This window comes from Dama dama, chromosome 24, assembly GCF_033118175.1.
Source record: "Dama dama isolate Ldn47 chromosome 24, ASM3311817v1, whole genome shotgun sequence".
Taxonomy (NCBI): domain Eukaryota; kingdom Metazoa; phylum Chordata; class Mammalia; order Artiodactyla; family Cervidae; genus Dama; species Dama dama.
The window spans coordinates 21,516,485-21,531,543 of record NC_083704.1 but is presented as its reverse complement, the minus strand read 5'-3'; positions in this window follow the sequence as shown (position 1 = coordinate 21,531,543).

The window sequence follows — 15,059 nt, the reverse complement described above, 5'->3', positions numbered from 1 at the left end:
ATCTATCTGAAGGCAAAAATTAATAATACAATTCTGAGTGTTGGTGAAGACATTGAGCAACTGGAACTCTTTACATTGCTGGTGGGAATGCAAATATTGAAAATAGTTTGGCTGTTTGTTATAATACATTTTCTTATAAAGTTAAAGTTGTATGTATCATATGGCCTAGCAATCCCACTGCTGGTTATTTACCATAGAGGAATGAATACTTACGTTTGCATGAAAACTTTACACAAATGTTTGTAGCAGCTCTGTTCATAAATGCCCCCAAATGTAAGCAACCCAAATGTCATTCATTTAGCAAATGGATAAATAAACTGTGGTTCATCTATATAATGGAATTCTTGTTGTTCTTGTTGTTCCATCGCTCAGTAGTGTCTGACTCTTTGCGACCCCATGGACTACAGCATGCCAGGCTTCCCCATCCTTTGTTATGTCCTGGAGCTTGCTTAAATTCATGTCCATTGAGTTGGTGATGCCATCCAATCATCTCATTCTCTGCCGCCCTCATTTCCTCCTGCTCTCAGTCTTTCCCTGCAGAGGGTCCTTTCCAGTGAGTCACCTCTTTGCATCAGCTGGGCAAAGTATTGGAGCTTCAGTTTCAGCATCATTTCTTCCAATGAATATTCAGGGTCGACTGAATATTTAGGATTGACTGATTTGATCTCCTTGCTGTCCAGGGGACTCTCAAGAGTCTTCTCCAACACCATAGTTCAAAGGCATTAGTTCTTCAGTGCTCAGCCTTCTTTATGGTCCAACTCTCACATCCATACATGACTACTGGAAAAACAATAACTTTGACTATACAGACCTTTGCTAACAAAGTGATGTCTCTGCTTTTTAATACACTGTCCAGGTATGTCATTGCTTTCTTTCCAAGGAGCAAGTGTCTTTTAATTACCTGGCTGTAGTCACTGTCTACAGTGACTTTAGAGTCTAAGAAAATACAGTTTCTCACTGTTTCCATTGTTTTCCCATCTATTTGCCATGAAGTGATGGGACTGGATGCCATGATCTTCGTTTTTTGAATGTTGAGTTTTAAGCCAGCTTTTTCACTCCCCTCTTTTACCTTCAAGAGGCTCTTTGGTTCCTCTTTGCTTTCTGCCATTAGGGTGATGTCATCCGGGTATCTGAGGTTATTGATATTTCTCCTGGCAATCTTGATTCCAGTTTGTGTTTCATCCAGCCTGGCATTTTGTGTGATGTACTCTGCATAGAAGTTAAGTAAGCAGGGTGACAATAAACTGCCTTGATGTACTCTTTTCCCAATTTGTAACCAGTCTGTTGTTTCATGTCTGGTTTTAACTATTGCTTCTTTACCTGCATACAGGTTTCTCGGGAGGAGATAAGGTGGTCTGATATTCTCATCTCTTTAAGAATTTTCTGGTGTGTTGTGACCATACAGTCGAAAGCTTTAGGGTAGTCAATGAAGCAGAAGTGTCTGTTTCTCTGGAATTCTTTTGCTTTTTCTGTGATCTGTGTTCACAGTTTGATCTCTGGTTCCTCTGCCTTTTCTGAAACCAGTTTGAACGTCTGGAAGTTCACGGTTCACGCACTGGTGAAGCCTGGCTTGGAGAATTTTGAGCATTACTTTGCTAGTGTGTGAGAAGAGTGTAATTGTGCCATAGTTTGAACATTTTTGGCATTTCCTTTCTTTGGGATTGGAATGAAAATGGACCTTTTCCAGTTCTGTGACCACTGCTGAGTTTTCCAAATTTGCTGGCATATTGAGTGCAACACTTTCACAGCATCATCTTTTAGGATTTGAAATAGCTCAACTGGAATTCCATCACCTCCACTAGGTTTGTTTGTAGTAATGCTTCCTAAGGCCTGCTTGACTTCACACTCTAGGATGTCTGGCTCTAGATGAGTGATCACACCATCAGGGAAATCCGGGTCATTTGGACCTTTTTTGAATAGTTCTTCTGTGTATTCTTGCCACCTCTTCTTAATATCTTCTGCTTCTGTTAGGTCCTTACCACTTCTGTCCTTTATTGTGTCCTTCTTTGCATGAAATATTCCATTGGTATGTCTAATTTTCTTGAAGAGATCTCTAGTCTTTCCCATTCTATTGTTTTCCTCTATTTCTTTGCACTGATCACTGAGGAAGGCTTTCTTATCTCTCCTTGCTATTCTTTGGAATTCTGCATTCAGTTGGGTATATCTTTCATTTTCTCCTTTGCCTTTCATTTCTTTTCTCAGCTCTTTGTAAGGCTTCCTCAGACAACCATTTTGCCTTCTTGCATTTCTTTTTCTTTGGGATGGTTTTGGTCACTGCCTCCTGTACAATGTTATGAACCTCCATCCATAGTTCTTCAGACACTCTATCTTTTAGATCTAATCCCTTGACTCTATTTGTCACTTCTACTGTATAATCATAAGAGATTAGATTTAGGTCATACCTGAATGGTCTAGTGTTTTTCCATACTTTCTTCAATTTAAGTCTGCATTTTGCAATAAGGAGCTGATGATCTGAGCTACAGGCAGCTCCAGGTCTTGTTTTTGCTGACTACATAGTGCTTCTCCATATTCAACTGCAAAGAATATAATCAATTTGATTTCTGTATTGACCATCTGGTGATGTCCAAGTGTAGAGTTATCTCTTGTGTTGTTGGAAGAGGGTGTTTGCTGTGACCAATGCGTTCTCTTGGCAAAACTCTGTTAACCTTTGCGCTGCTTCAATTTGTACTCCAAGGCCAAACTTGTCTGCTACTCCAGGTATCTCTTGACTTCCTACTTTTACATTGGACTCTCCTGTGATGAAAGGACATCTTTTTTTGGTGTTAGTTCTAAAAAGTCTTGTAGGTCTCCACAGAACTGTTCAACTTCAGCTTCTTCAGCATTAGTGGTTGGGGCATAAACTTGGAATACTGTGATATTGAATTGTTTGTCTTGGAAATGAACTGAGATCATTCTGTCATTTTTGAGATTGCAGCCAAGTACTGCATTTCATATTCTTTTGTTGATTATGAGAGCTACTCCATTTCTTCCAAGGGATTCTTGCCCACAGTAGTAGATAATAATGGTCATCTAAATTAAATTCACCCATTCCCATCCATTTTAGTTTACTGATTACTAAAATGTCAACGTTCACTCTTGCCATCTCCTGTTAGACCACATCCAATTTACCCTGATTCATGGACTGAACATTCCAGGTTCCTTTGAAATATTGTTCCTTACACCATCAGACTCTACTTTCACCACCGGACATATCCACAAGTAGCCATTGTTTCTGCTTTGACCCAGCCTCTTCATTCTTTCTGCAACTGTTTCTCTGCTCCTCCCCAGCAGCGTATTGGACACCTACTGACCTAGGGGGCTCATCTTTCAGTGTCCTATCTTTTTGCCTTTTCGTATTGTTCATGGGATTCTCAAGGCAAGAATGCTGAAGTGGTTTGCTATTCCCTTCTCCAGTGGACCACATTCTGTCAGACCTCTCCACCATGACCCGTCTGTCTTGGGTGGTCCTGTATGGCATGGCTCAAAGTTTCACTGAGTTACACAAGGCTGTGATTCATGTGATCATTTTGGTTAGTTTTCTGTGATTGTGGTTTTCATTCTGCCTGCCCTCAGATGGATGAGGACAAGAGGCTAGTGCAAGCTTCCTGATGGGAGGGACTAGCTTTGGAGAAAACTGGGTCTTGCTCTTGTGGGCAGGGCCATGCTCAGTAAATCTTTAATCCAATTTTCTGCTGATGAGTGGGGCTGTGCTTCCACCCTGTAGTCTGCAATCTCTATGGTAGGGCTCATGGTGACCTCCTCCAAGCGGATTTATGCCAGCACGCACCGTGGCTCCGAGCATTGTTGTATTCAGTGCTCCTGACCCTGCAGCAGGCCACTGTCAACCCACGACTCCACCAGAGACTGCTCACAGGCAAGTCTGGTTCAGTCTCTTGTGGGGTCACTGCTCCTTTCCCCTGGGTCCTGGTGTGCACAAGGTTTTGTTAATGCCCTCCAAGAGTTTGTTTCCCCCAGTCTTGTGGAAGTTCTGTTATCAAAACCTGCTGACCTTCAAAGTCAGATTCTCAGATTCCCTCGGGATTCCCAGTCCCTTTGCTGGATCCTCAGGTTGGGAAGTCTGTTGTGGGGCCTATAATTTTCACAATAGTGGGAGAACTTCTTTGGTATAATTGGTCTCCAGTTTGTGGATTGCCCACCGGGCAGCTCTATAGTAGGGCTAATGACGATCTCCTCCAAGAGGACTTAGGCCACACACCACACCTCCCAGGACTGCTGCTGCCAGTGTCTCTGTCCCCACGGCAGGCCACTGCTGACACATGCCTTCACCAGAGACCCTCAAACACTCACAGGCAGGTCTGGCAATGGAATAATCTCAGCGATAAGAAGAAACAAGTTACTGATAAACACAACTTAGATAAGTCTTAAACATTGTGCTGGGAAAGAAGGTTATATACTGTTTTATCCCATTTATATGACATTCTTTAAAAAAAAAAAACTTTAAAAAATTAATTTACTTATTGCCTCTGCTGGGTCTTTGTTGTTCTACACAGATTTTCTCTAGTTGTGGCGAGTGGGGTTTACTCTTAGTTGTGGCGCACGGGCTTCTCATTGCAGTGGCTTCTCTTGTTGCAGAGCACAGGCTCTAGGGCATGCAGTTGTGGCTTCCTCAGCTGTGGTGTGAGGCTTCTTCAAAAGATGAACTATGGGGATTGAAGGGAAAAAATCAATGGTGGTTAGGGACTATAAAGGAAAGAGAGTGACTACTAAGAAATAAAACAAAGGAGTTTTTGAGTACCCTTACTGTATTGGGCTTCCCTGATAGCTCAGTTGGTAAAGAATCTGCTTGGAATGCAGGAGACCCCAGTTCAAGTCCTGGGTCGGGAAGATCCGCTGGAGAAAGGAAAAGCTATCCACTCCAGTATTCTGGCCTGGAGAATTCCATGGACTGTATAGTCCATGGGGTCTCAAAGAGTCAGACAAGACTGACTGACTTTCACTTCACTCACTGTATTGGTAGTGACATGAATCTATATATGTATTAAACTTCGTTGAACTCTACACCCCTAAAATTTCCTAAACATGGATTTTGTTTGAAGAGTCAAAGAGTATGCATTTAAGTTTCTAGATATATATTCCTGTATTGGCCTTGTGAAGGACTGTAATGTTTTACATGCCAGTCAGAAGCACCTGAGACTGCCTGTCTTCCCCATCACAGGTACTTACTGTTCTTTACAACCTTCTCCAGTTTGATAGGTATAAATGTTAGATGGGATTTAAAAAGGTATATGTGTGTGTGTGTCTAGCAAGCAGTCTTCAGCTCTAGTCTGTTTTGAGTTGCATGTCCATCTCAGGTCACATTGTTAAATGCCTTTTAATATTATGAATTGTCTTTGCTTGTTCCTATGTAGGTATGGAATAAATTTGCCAACAGTGTTATTTCTGGAATAAGCATGATGATTTCTGCTGCTGGGTTGTTTGAGCTTAAGTGGGGAATAAAGAGCCCTATCAGAGACTCCTATAAATTTGTTACTCTTTCTATTAGGACTGAAAGAGATCTCTGAAATATAACCTTGTCTATTATTGTGGCTGCCAGAGAATGCCATTGTAGACCCTCGAAATATAAAGGTATAACCAAGAGAAATGTCCAGGTGAGGGTAAGAGTTGTTTCCTATGCAAAGGATCACATGACTAAGTATGAGTTCCTGGCAAAAACTTACAGGAAGGCCTCTGTAAGCAGGTCTTGTCTGCACTCCACCCATGTCCTCTTAGATTCAGGTACCATTTTTAGACATTTGACTTCTCAGTGTGTATTCTATGTCAAAGGCCAGCGCCTGCACCTGCATGTTAGAGGGCTTCCTGCAGGCTGCTGGACGTACTCGGCTTATGTGCTTGGGCATCTGGAAGTACCAGGGGATTCAAGCTCTTCTGGAAGCATCCCTCGACTGGTGAGTGTGGGTTGTGTAAATTCTGCAGTTCTTTTACTCATAACTTGTGACCTATACTGTCCCAGAACTCTCCTGGAGGGATGTGGGGCTTTATCTGACATCATATCCTTGCTTAGCCATCTTTTCTTCTTACCCCCAGCTTCATTAGCAGGCTTTCCTGGGAATATTTTCTAAAACTTTGTAAGTCACTTTGACATGAATCCTCATCTCAGGATCTTGTGTGGGAAATTCAACCTATAAGAGAGACTTTCTCTTTTTCCACAACATAGTTTGAAATGTATGATCCTACTGCACTCTAAGGTATATATTCTTTAGAATACTGAACTGCACTGAACAGGAGCCCCAGGTGACTTTCAGTACTTGGATAGAGGTTTGTTTCTGCTCATGAAACAATGTGGGCAAGACCATGATACTGAGGATCAGGATCCTATGCTGTTTTTCCTGCGTTCCTCAGGTATGGCCTCCATCTCCATGGCTTCCCACTACATCCAGGTAGGGTGACAGGGAAGAGAAGGCATGTCTTAGAGGTTGTGCGCATCATTTATATTCAAAACGCATTGGCTGGAACCTAGTGGCCAGAGCTTATTTAACTGGAATGGAGGCTGGCTGGGGAGATGTGTGTTCAGTTTGTAACTGAACATGCTGTGTGTGCTCCATGATTGTGAGGGATAAGGGAGACCATACCTTGGGATAGCTAGGACCCTCTGCCATGGATATGCTTATATGTTATCCATAGGTCTGTAGAGAGAGAAGAGGGGCATCTGAGGAGGTCATGTTCTCTGTTCTGTTCTAGCTTATTCTCCTTTGCCCTCATCCCCGTGCAGGCCAGGGTGCAAATGATGAGTTCAGCTGTGGAATAGTTGATTGACAAGTAAGTAGGCCCTTTCCAGAAGTCTAGACGATTCACTTGAGATTATTCACAATTTACTTATTTATTTGGCTGCCCCAAGTCTTAGATTCGATGCAGGAGACCTGGGTTTGAACCTTGGGTTGGAAAGATCCCCTGGAGAAGGGCATGGCAACCCGCTAGTATTCTTGCTTGGAGAGCTCCATGGACAGAGGAGCCTGGTGGGCTACAGTTCATGGATTCCCAAAGAGTCAGACACGACTGAGTGACTAACACTATACTACACTACAGCTAGGTCTCAGCTGTGGTACACAGGATCTTTCATTGTGAGATGCAGATTCTTCGTTGTGGCATGTGGAGTCTAGTTGCCTGACCAGGGATTGAACCTGGGCCCCCTCCATTGGGAGCATGGCATCTTAGTCACTGGACCACCAGGGAATTCTCTTTAAAATATAACATGTACTATCTATGCTGAAATATCAGAGCTTTGGGGTACAATGGTCATAGGTGGGATAACCCAGAAGCAGTGACTTTTTTAAAGAGTGAGCTCCCGTGAGAGGTCAGTAAGGGAGTGGGAAATAACTGACCAACAAGGAGAAGAAGCTCAGAAAGGGGCAAGTTCAGGTGGAGTCACAGCCTTGACCTGATCCCACAGAGGACCTCTGGAGCCTCAATTCTGCTGGAGGTGAGAGAGCTGAGCCTTTGCATTCTTACATTAGTTCTGTATGGACTGATGGTTGCTTCAGTGGACAAACTCCCGGTGCCTATAAAGAAAATTGCGCTCGTAGCCCCAGCACAGTCTTTCCAAGAGAGCTATGGGTACAGGCATTGAGAGGCTCAGAGAGGGAGAGCTACAGCAGTCTGCTGCAGATGAGGTTGACAAGTGAGCCAACTAGCTGGTAGGAAGTCCTACAGAAACTGCTCTTATGGGACCACCTCCCTGGGAGAGGTAGCCTTCCAGCTCCATAAGGATGGGGCTCAAGCTTGGTGGCAGTTCCTAGATAGTCATTTTAACTCCAGATCAGGGTCTTCCCTCTGGGCTCCCATTGCTCATTTGGGAGGCAGGAGTAAGTTGGCATGGATACTTGAAAACCAGAGCCCTGCACATTATAGGGAATGGCTGACTTCATTCTCTACCCATAGGGATGAGGCAAATGTCATGACATTGGGGCTTGCAACCCAGGCAGATCCCATCAAACGAAGCGGGTGGTTGATACAGCCTAAGTGATTCTCCCATGTGGCTGTTTCTAGGTACATCTTTTAAAATAAGTAGTGCTTAAATTAGCAACGCTTTACTTTTAATATTCCTCTCTCGAAGCAGCAAGCATAGTTTCAATCAGGAGCCTGATTAATATGCAAAAAATGATTTGTTTTGATTTCAGTCTAGTGGGCTTTTTTTTTCCTTCACCAGGCAACTTCTTTATCAAATTCCTCTGCTTTTAAAGGATGAGAAGAAATGTATGTCCTTAAAGTCAGAGGGCATGGTTTCCTTGAAATTGGAAATAGAAGGCTCTCTGGAGGCTGGTCTGAAATCTTAACAGCATAACTTTGCCAATGGCAAAATATCTCTTCATGATTTTCAGTCTACCTTGAGGTATCCGCTCCATGATGATGCCATGCAAAACCTTGTTGGATTTTGCAAAAAAACTGCAGCTGTTGGAAGTTGCTGTTGACATAGTTGTTCCATCAAAGTGTATTATATTTTGTTGCTTGTTGTATGACCTCGGGCAAGTTACTTAACATCTCTGTTTATTATCCTTAAAGTGAAGATAACACCTACCTGTTGAGATTTTGTGTGATGTAAGTTTATAATCCCTTATCCAAAAACTTGATGAATTTCCGAATTCATAATTTTTTGGATTTTCTTAGAAAGGCAATTCAGCATGTGGATCATATTACTTAACACTCCCAGTGGAGCCTTGGGAAGCACTCTGTCATCAAACACATTAATATTTCTGCAGCTAAGCCCATGAATATTCATATAGGGTAGCATAAAGACTGAAAATAGCCTCTCATTAGTCCAGGGCAAGGTTTGTAACCAAGTGAGTTATAAACAGATCTCTCTCTTTCCAGAGCCCTTTGGACTGGGGGATTGGCAAACGGAGGCTGCGGTCCTGTGATCAGATAGTCTCTGTCTATCCACTCATTTCAGCTGTCTCCAGTAACGACTCAGTGTGGTACAGTGATGCAAGTGGAAAGGTCTGTCCCCAGGCTGGTTCGGTTTCCCTCCTTGCTTGTGATGTGAGTGGGCTCTTGTGAATTTTCCTTTCTTCTTTGACATTTTAAATCCTGATTTGCTTCTCCCAGGGATCTGATTTCAGGCACAACTGTTTTGACACAAATAGGCTTGACCAAAGGTTCTAGACTGGGAAAAACGATAATGTCAGTACTTAATTGCTACCTTATTAAGAAACTGAATTGTCTACAAGTTGGTAGGAAGTCATAAGAAATTCCCCAGGTGGCAAGTTTCAGGATGTTCAGAAGGAAACACACAGCAAGAATTTGTCAGTGTACACAAAAGGCTGAAAGCCCATGGCAGAGCCTCAAAACTACCGTGGTACCGTCTCTGCTCCCCCACCCTCAGCAAGCCCTGCTTGACTGTGCCATGAGTAAGTTTAACTTTTACTTATTGTGTCAAAGCATATAATATATAATACTTATGATAATAAACCTAACAAGGTCAATCTTCTACAGAATTTATTTTCAGGTCTTCCCTGGTGGTCCATTGATTGGGGCTCCACACTCTCAGTGAAGGGTGTACAGTTTCGATCCCTGATCAGGGAACTGGGATCCCACATACTGCATGGCATGGTCTAAAAAAAGAATTTAATTTTCACCATATACACTCCTGGAATTTGCTTGTGAAAATTTAAATTGGGATAAGTTTTGCCAAAGGGATATTAAATCAGTGGCCTTTGACCACCTTGGTGCGGTGTATTCTTCCTTTACTACTTTTCTATTTGAGGAGAAAATATTAAAGTTTGCATTTAATGAGCAGTTATTATATGCTAGGGACTGTTACTAATACCAGTTAATACATTTACAGCTCACAATGTCTTGTCCAAGTCCCTCAGGGCCAGGTGCATTTTTGAGTTTAGAAAGGCAAAGTGTGGTAGGTGCTCACTCTACCATTATATCCCCAGGGCGGGGTGGGCAGGGTTGGGGGGAGGGTTGTGGCACTGTCCACCCGATCACACACAGTGATATTTCGGTAGGAAAATGTGTGACGATTCCCACTAGCTGCAATGTAAGTTTTCCTCTAAATGATTTTTGTTGAAACTCCAGTTTTCAGAGCATTTGGGATTTTGGAACTGCATACATGGGCTGGTCGACTCGTGTTCTGTCACTCAATCCTCACGATGACCCCATGAAATAGGAAGTGTTATCTTGTGTAGAGAAGAATCAACCTTTCCCACCAAGTGGTCTGGGCTTTGCCTCAGCTCACAGAAGCTGGTCTCTCAGGCCCTGGAATGTCCTGTCTGCAGGAGTGTCTTCGCTTGCCTGGAGGCTCTGGTTACCGGATAGTCTAACAGTGTGATTTAATTTTCTTGACATGTATACACTGCTGCATTTGTTTAGTTTTGGCTCCTCTGAGTCTTCATTGCCGCACACCGGCTTTCTCTAGTTGTGGAGAGCGGGGGCTGCTTTCTTAGCTGTGGTGCTCGGGCGTCTCACTGCGGTGGCTTCCCCTGTTGCAGAGCACAGGCTCTAGATGTGTGGGCTTCAGTGGTTCCAACATTGCAGGCTCAGTAGTTGCAGCTCGTGGGTTCTAGAATGTGGGCTCAGTAGTTGTGGCGCTTGGCCTTAGCTGCTGCATGGCATGTAGAATCTTCTCAGACCAGAGATTGCACCCAGGTCCCCTGCATTGGCAGGCAGATTCTTACCCTCTGCGGCACCAGGAAAGTCCCTAACAGTGATCTATGATGGAGGCTTTGGGCTATGCATTATGAGTTCTGATTTCTAGAGGAACTGGAGACTAAAGGTGTTAGACTCTTGGGAGGGGCTGGGGACTACAGATCAGCCACGAGGGCAGTAGTGATCAGCTCCAAATATTGCTCTGGACACCAAAGCCTTGGGTCACCTTCCCTGACTGGCAGTGCTCCGTGTGCATTCTCACACGTTGTGGGTGCAAAGAGGTAACAGCATCCAGGAGTCCGTGAAGAGAGGACACTCAGAAGCTCCACAGTTAGACTCCCTTCCAGACTCTGCCCTGAGTCTCTCCCTTGGGCTGATTTTAACCTGTGTCTTTTCCCTATAATAAACTGAGAGTATAATATTTTTCAGTGAGTTCTGAGAGTTCTCTCAATGAATTATCGAACTTGTGGGTGGTTTTATGAATTCTTCTTACTTGCAACTGATATCAGAAGTAAGGGAGGTCTCTTTTTAAGAATTTTTTTTTTTTATGTGGATTATTTTTTTAAAGGCTTTTATTGAACTTGTTATAGTATTACTTCTGTTCTGGATTTTTGGCCGTGGGACATGTGAGACTTCGTTCCCCAACCAGGGATGGAAGCCACACTGCCTGGGGAAAGGGGAGTCTTAACCACTGGGCCACCAGGGAAATCCTGAGGGTGGTCTTGTAAGAAGACTTCTCCCCTCAAACTGTACTGCTAGTTAAACATCTCATCCCCGTTTTCTCTATGAACAAACCAAGGCAAAGAAGATAACTTACTTTAAGGCCATAAGACTTGTAAATGGAGGAGCTAATTCAAACGCACTTTTGCCCGAATTTGCAATCCTTGTCCAGCGTTTGTTCTGGAATCAGTTCATGCACTCCTCCTGACCCACTGGGCCCTGACCCCCGCTTCCACCACCGGTCGTGGTAGCTCTCCTTGTACAAGTGTCCCGCTGTGGTTAAGGACAGCTTCGGCTGTGGAGCTAGATAACCTTCCCTATGAAAGGGGGTTCAGGTTCACTAGTGCAAAAGTAACTCTGATTCTGAAACCAAATTATAATTCTTTATGGTTGCATCATGATTTGTATTTTTGTAAAACATTTTGCATTTATAGTTTCATTTCTTCTTCATAACACCCTAAAACAGGCAGACAACAGAGCAGAGACAATACGAATATTGGAGCCTGATATGTATAAAGCCATTTGCCAGATGAGTAATACAGTGTGTTGCTCAGCCTCTCTGAGCCTCAGTTTCCTTGGCTATAAAGTGGGGGTATTGATGGTGTCTCTTAGAGGGATGGGTATGAACTTAGGGATGTGTGCAAATCACCTGGCACATCACAGATAACCATTAAGTGATGAGGTGTTTTACAGATGAGAAGAGAGTAAGAAATGTTAGGTAGCTTCCCAAGGTCACACACCTCTATGAGGCAGGACCTAGGCTTTGATTCAAGCCCCATAGACTTACAAAAGACAGGGGAAGAAAAGGGCCTTAAAGATCCTCGAGGTGTGAGATTTTCAAACTTTTATTTTTAAGCTTCAGAGAAAATCCTGGAAAACCTTCAAAGGGGAATCAGATAAAGGCTGGATTACTCTTAATTCAGGTGGGCTTGGTTTCCTCCTCTTTCCCTAATTGCTAATAACCCCTGATGGGGTTGTGGTACCTTAGGGTTCCTCGGAATACTGCTTGGAAATCTCTGGTCTAGTCCCACCTGTGCTTTACATATGAGGTTGCTGAGGCTCAGAGAGGTCAGCTTACTTGCCCAAGGTCATAGGGTTGTCCTCTGGCAGGGGTAGGACTTCAGCCTTGTTGACAGAACCAAGCTGAGTGTCCTTCCTCTCGTCACCTCTGTGAGGGAAAGACATCTGACGCCAGTGAGAGAGTGCCTTCTGATGACACAAACAGGTATGTTGCTCCCCAGCCCAGGAGGTGTTCTGTGGGTCCTCGGCCTCACCGACCTCCAGTGCTCTCTTCCCAGTCTGGACTGTGAAGGGTGAACGTGTGGAGCTGCATTTCTAGTTAATCTTGCCAACTGGGTTCCTGTCCGTCTTTCCTGATGCAAACCATTTGCAGGAGGCTAGACAGCAGGAAGCATAGAAACCGCTCTGCTCCTGGGTCTGGAGCTGTGAATGGCTGAGGGTGACTTGGCAGATTTTAGCAGCATTCATGTTTCTAGGAGCAGCACCCTTGACAACTACCTGTTTGTGTGGTCTCATGGCAGGCTCCTCATTTCCCCCTGTGGCATTAAAAAAAAAAAAAAAAAAAAAGTGCTTTACTAAAAAATGTGGTGAAAGACACATAATATAACACATACTATGTTCACCATATTTAACTGTGTATTTTGGTACTGAGTACATTCATGGGCTTCCAGGTGGCTCAGTGGTAAAGAATCGATCCCTGGGTTGGGAAGGTCCCCCAGAGGAGGACATGGCAACCCACTCCAGTATTCTTGCCTGGAAAATCCCATGAACAGTGGAGCCTGGCGAGCTACACTCCATGGGGTCGCAAAGAGTCAGACATGACTGAGCAACTAAGCACAACTCTCACCATCATCCATCTCCCAAATTTTTCACCTTCCTAAACTGAAACTCTGTCCCTGTTAAGCACCAACCCCCTATTCCTCGTCTCCACTCCACCCGCGAGCCACCAGCATCTACCAGTGTTCTTTCTGACTATGAATCTGACTGTTCAGGTACCTCATATAAGTGGAATCGAGCAGTACTTGTCTGCACCTAGTGTATATTGGAATGCATTTTAAAGGTTGAGTTTAGAGATGTCCTACACACGGATTGTACCTTCTTCCCCCTCTGCTTTACAACAGATTCTCATTAGTTATCTGTTTAATACCTAGTAGTGTGTATATGTAAATCCCAATCTCCCAGCTCATCCCCCATCTTTGCCTCTTGGTGTCCAGACATTTGTTCTCTATGCGTCTGTCTCTATTTCTGTTTTGCAAAGAGGTTCATCTGTATAATTTTTCTAGATTCCACATATATGTGTTAATATATGACACTTGTTTTCTCTTTCTGACTTCATTCTGTATGACAGTCTCTGGGTCTATCTACGTCTCTGCAAGTGGCACAATTTCATTCTTTTTGTGGCTGAGTAATATTCTATCGTCTATATGTACCACATCTTCTTTATTCATCCCTATGTTGATGAACATTTAGACTGCTTCCTTGTCCTGGCTAGTGTAAATAGTGTTTCGGTGAATATTGGGGTGCATGTGTCATTTTGAATTATGGTTTTCTCAGAGTATATGCCCAGTAGTGGAATTGCTGGGTCATATGATAATTCTACTTTTAGCTTTTTAGGGAACCTCTGTAGTGTTCTCCATAGTGGCTTTATCTGTTTACATTCCCACCAACAGTGTAAGAAGGTTCCCTTTTCTCCACACCTTCTCCAGCATTTATTGTTTGTAGATTTTTTTGATGATTGCCATTCTGACCGGTGTGAGTTGATATTACATTGTAGTTTTGATTTGCATTTTCCTAATAATTTGTGATGTTGAGCATCTTTTCATGTGCCTCTTGGCCATCTGGATGTTCTCTTTGGAGAAAAGTCTATTTAGGTCTTCCACTCATCTTTTTTATTGAGTTGTTTGTTGTTTTGATATTAAGCTGCATGAGCAGTTTGTTTATTTTGGAGATTAATCCCTTGTCAGTTGCTTCATTTGCAAATATTTTCTCCCATCTGAGGGTTGTCTTTTTGTCCTGTTTCTGGTTTCCTTTGCTATGTAAAAGCTTTTAGGTTTCACTGGGTCTCATTTGTTTATTTTTGTTTTTGTTTTCATTACTCTAGGAGGCAGGTCAAAAAAGATTGTGCTGTGGTTTATGTCAAGGAGTCTCCTGCTTCTGTGTTCCTCTAAGTGTTTTATGGTGTCCAGCCTTACAATTAGGTCTTTGAGCCATTTTGAGTTTATTTTTGTGTGTAATGTTAGGGAGTGTTCTAATTTCATTCTTTTACATGTAGCTGCCCAGTTTTCTCAGCACCACTTATTGAAGAGACTGTCTTTTCTCCGTTGTATATTCTTGCCTCTTTGTCATAGATTACTGTCATTACCATAGATGCATGAGTTTATTTCTGGGTTTTCTCTCCTGTTCAAATTATCTGTATTTGTATTTTTGTGCCAGTATCACACTGTATTGATGACTGTAGTTTGCAGTATAGTCTGAAGTCAGGGAGCCTGATTGCTCCAACTCTATTATTCTTTCTCAGGATTACTTTAGCTATTTGGGCTCTTCTGTTTTTCCAGACAAATTGGAAAATTTTTTGTCTTGATTCTCTGAAAAATGCCATTGGTAATTTGATAAGAATTGTATTGGATCTGTAGATTGTTTTGGGGAGTATAGTCATTTTGACAATATTGATTCATCTAATCCAAGAACATTATATATTTCTCTATCTGTTT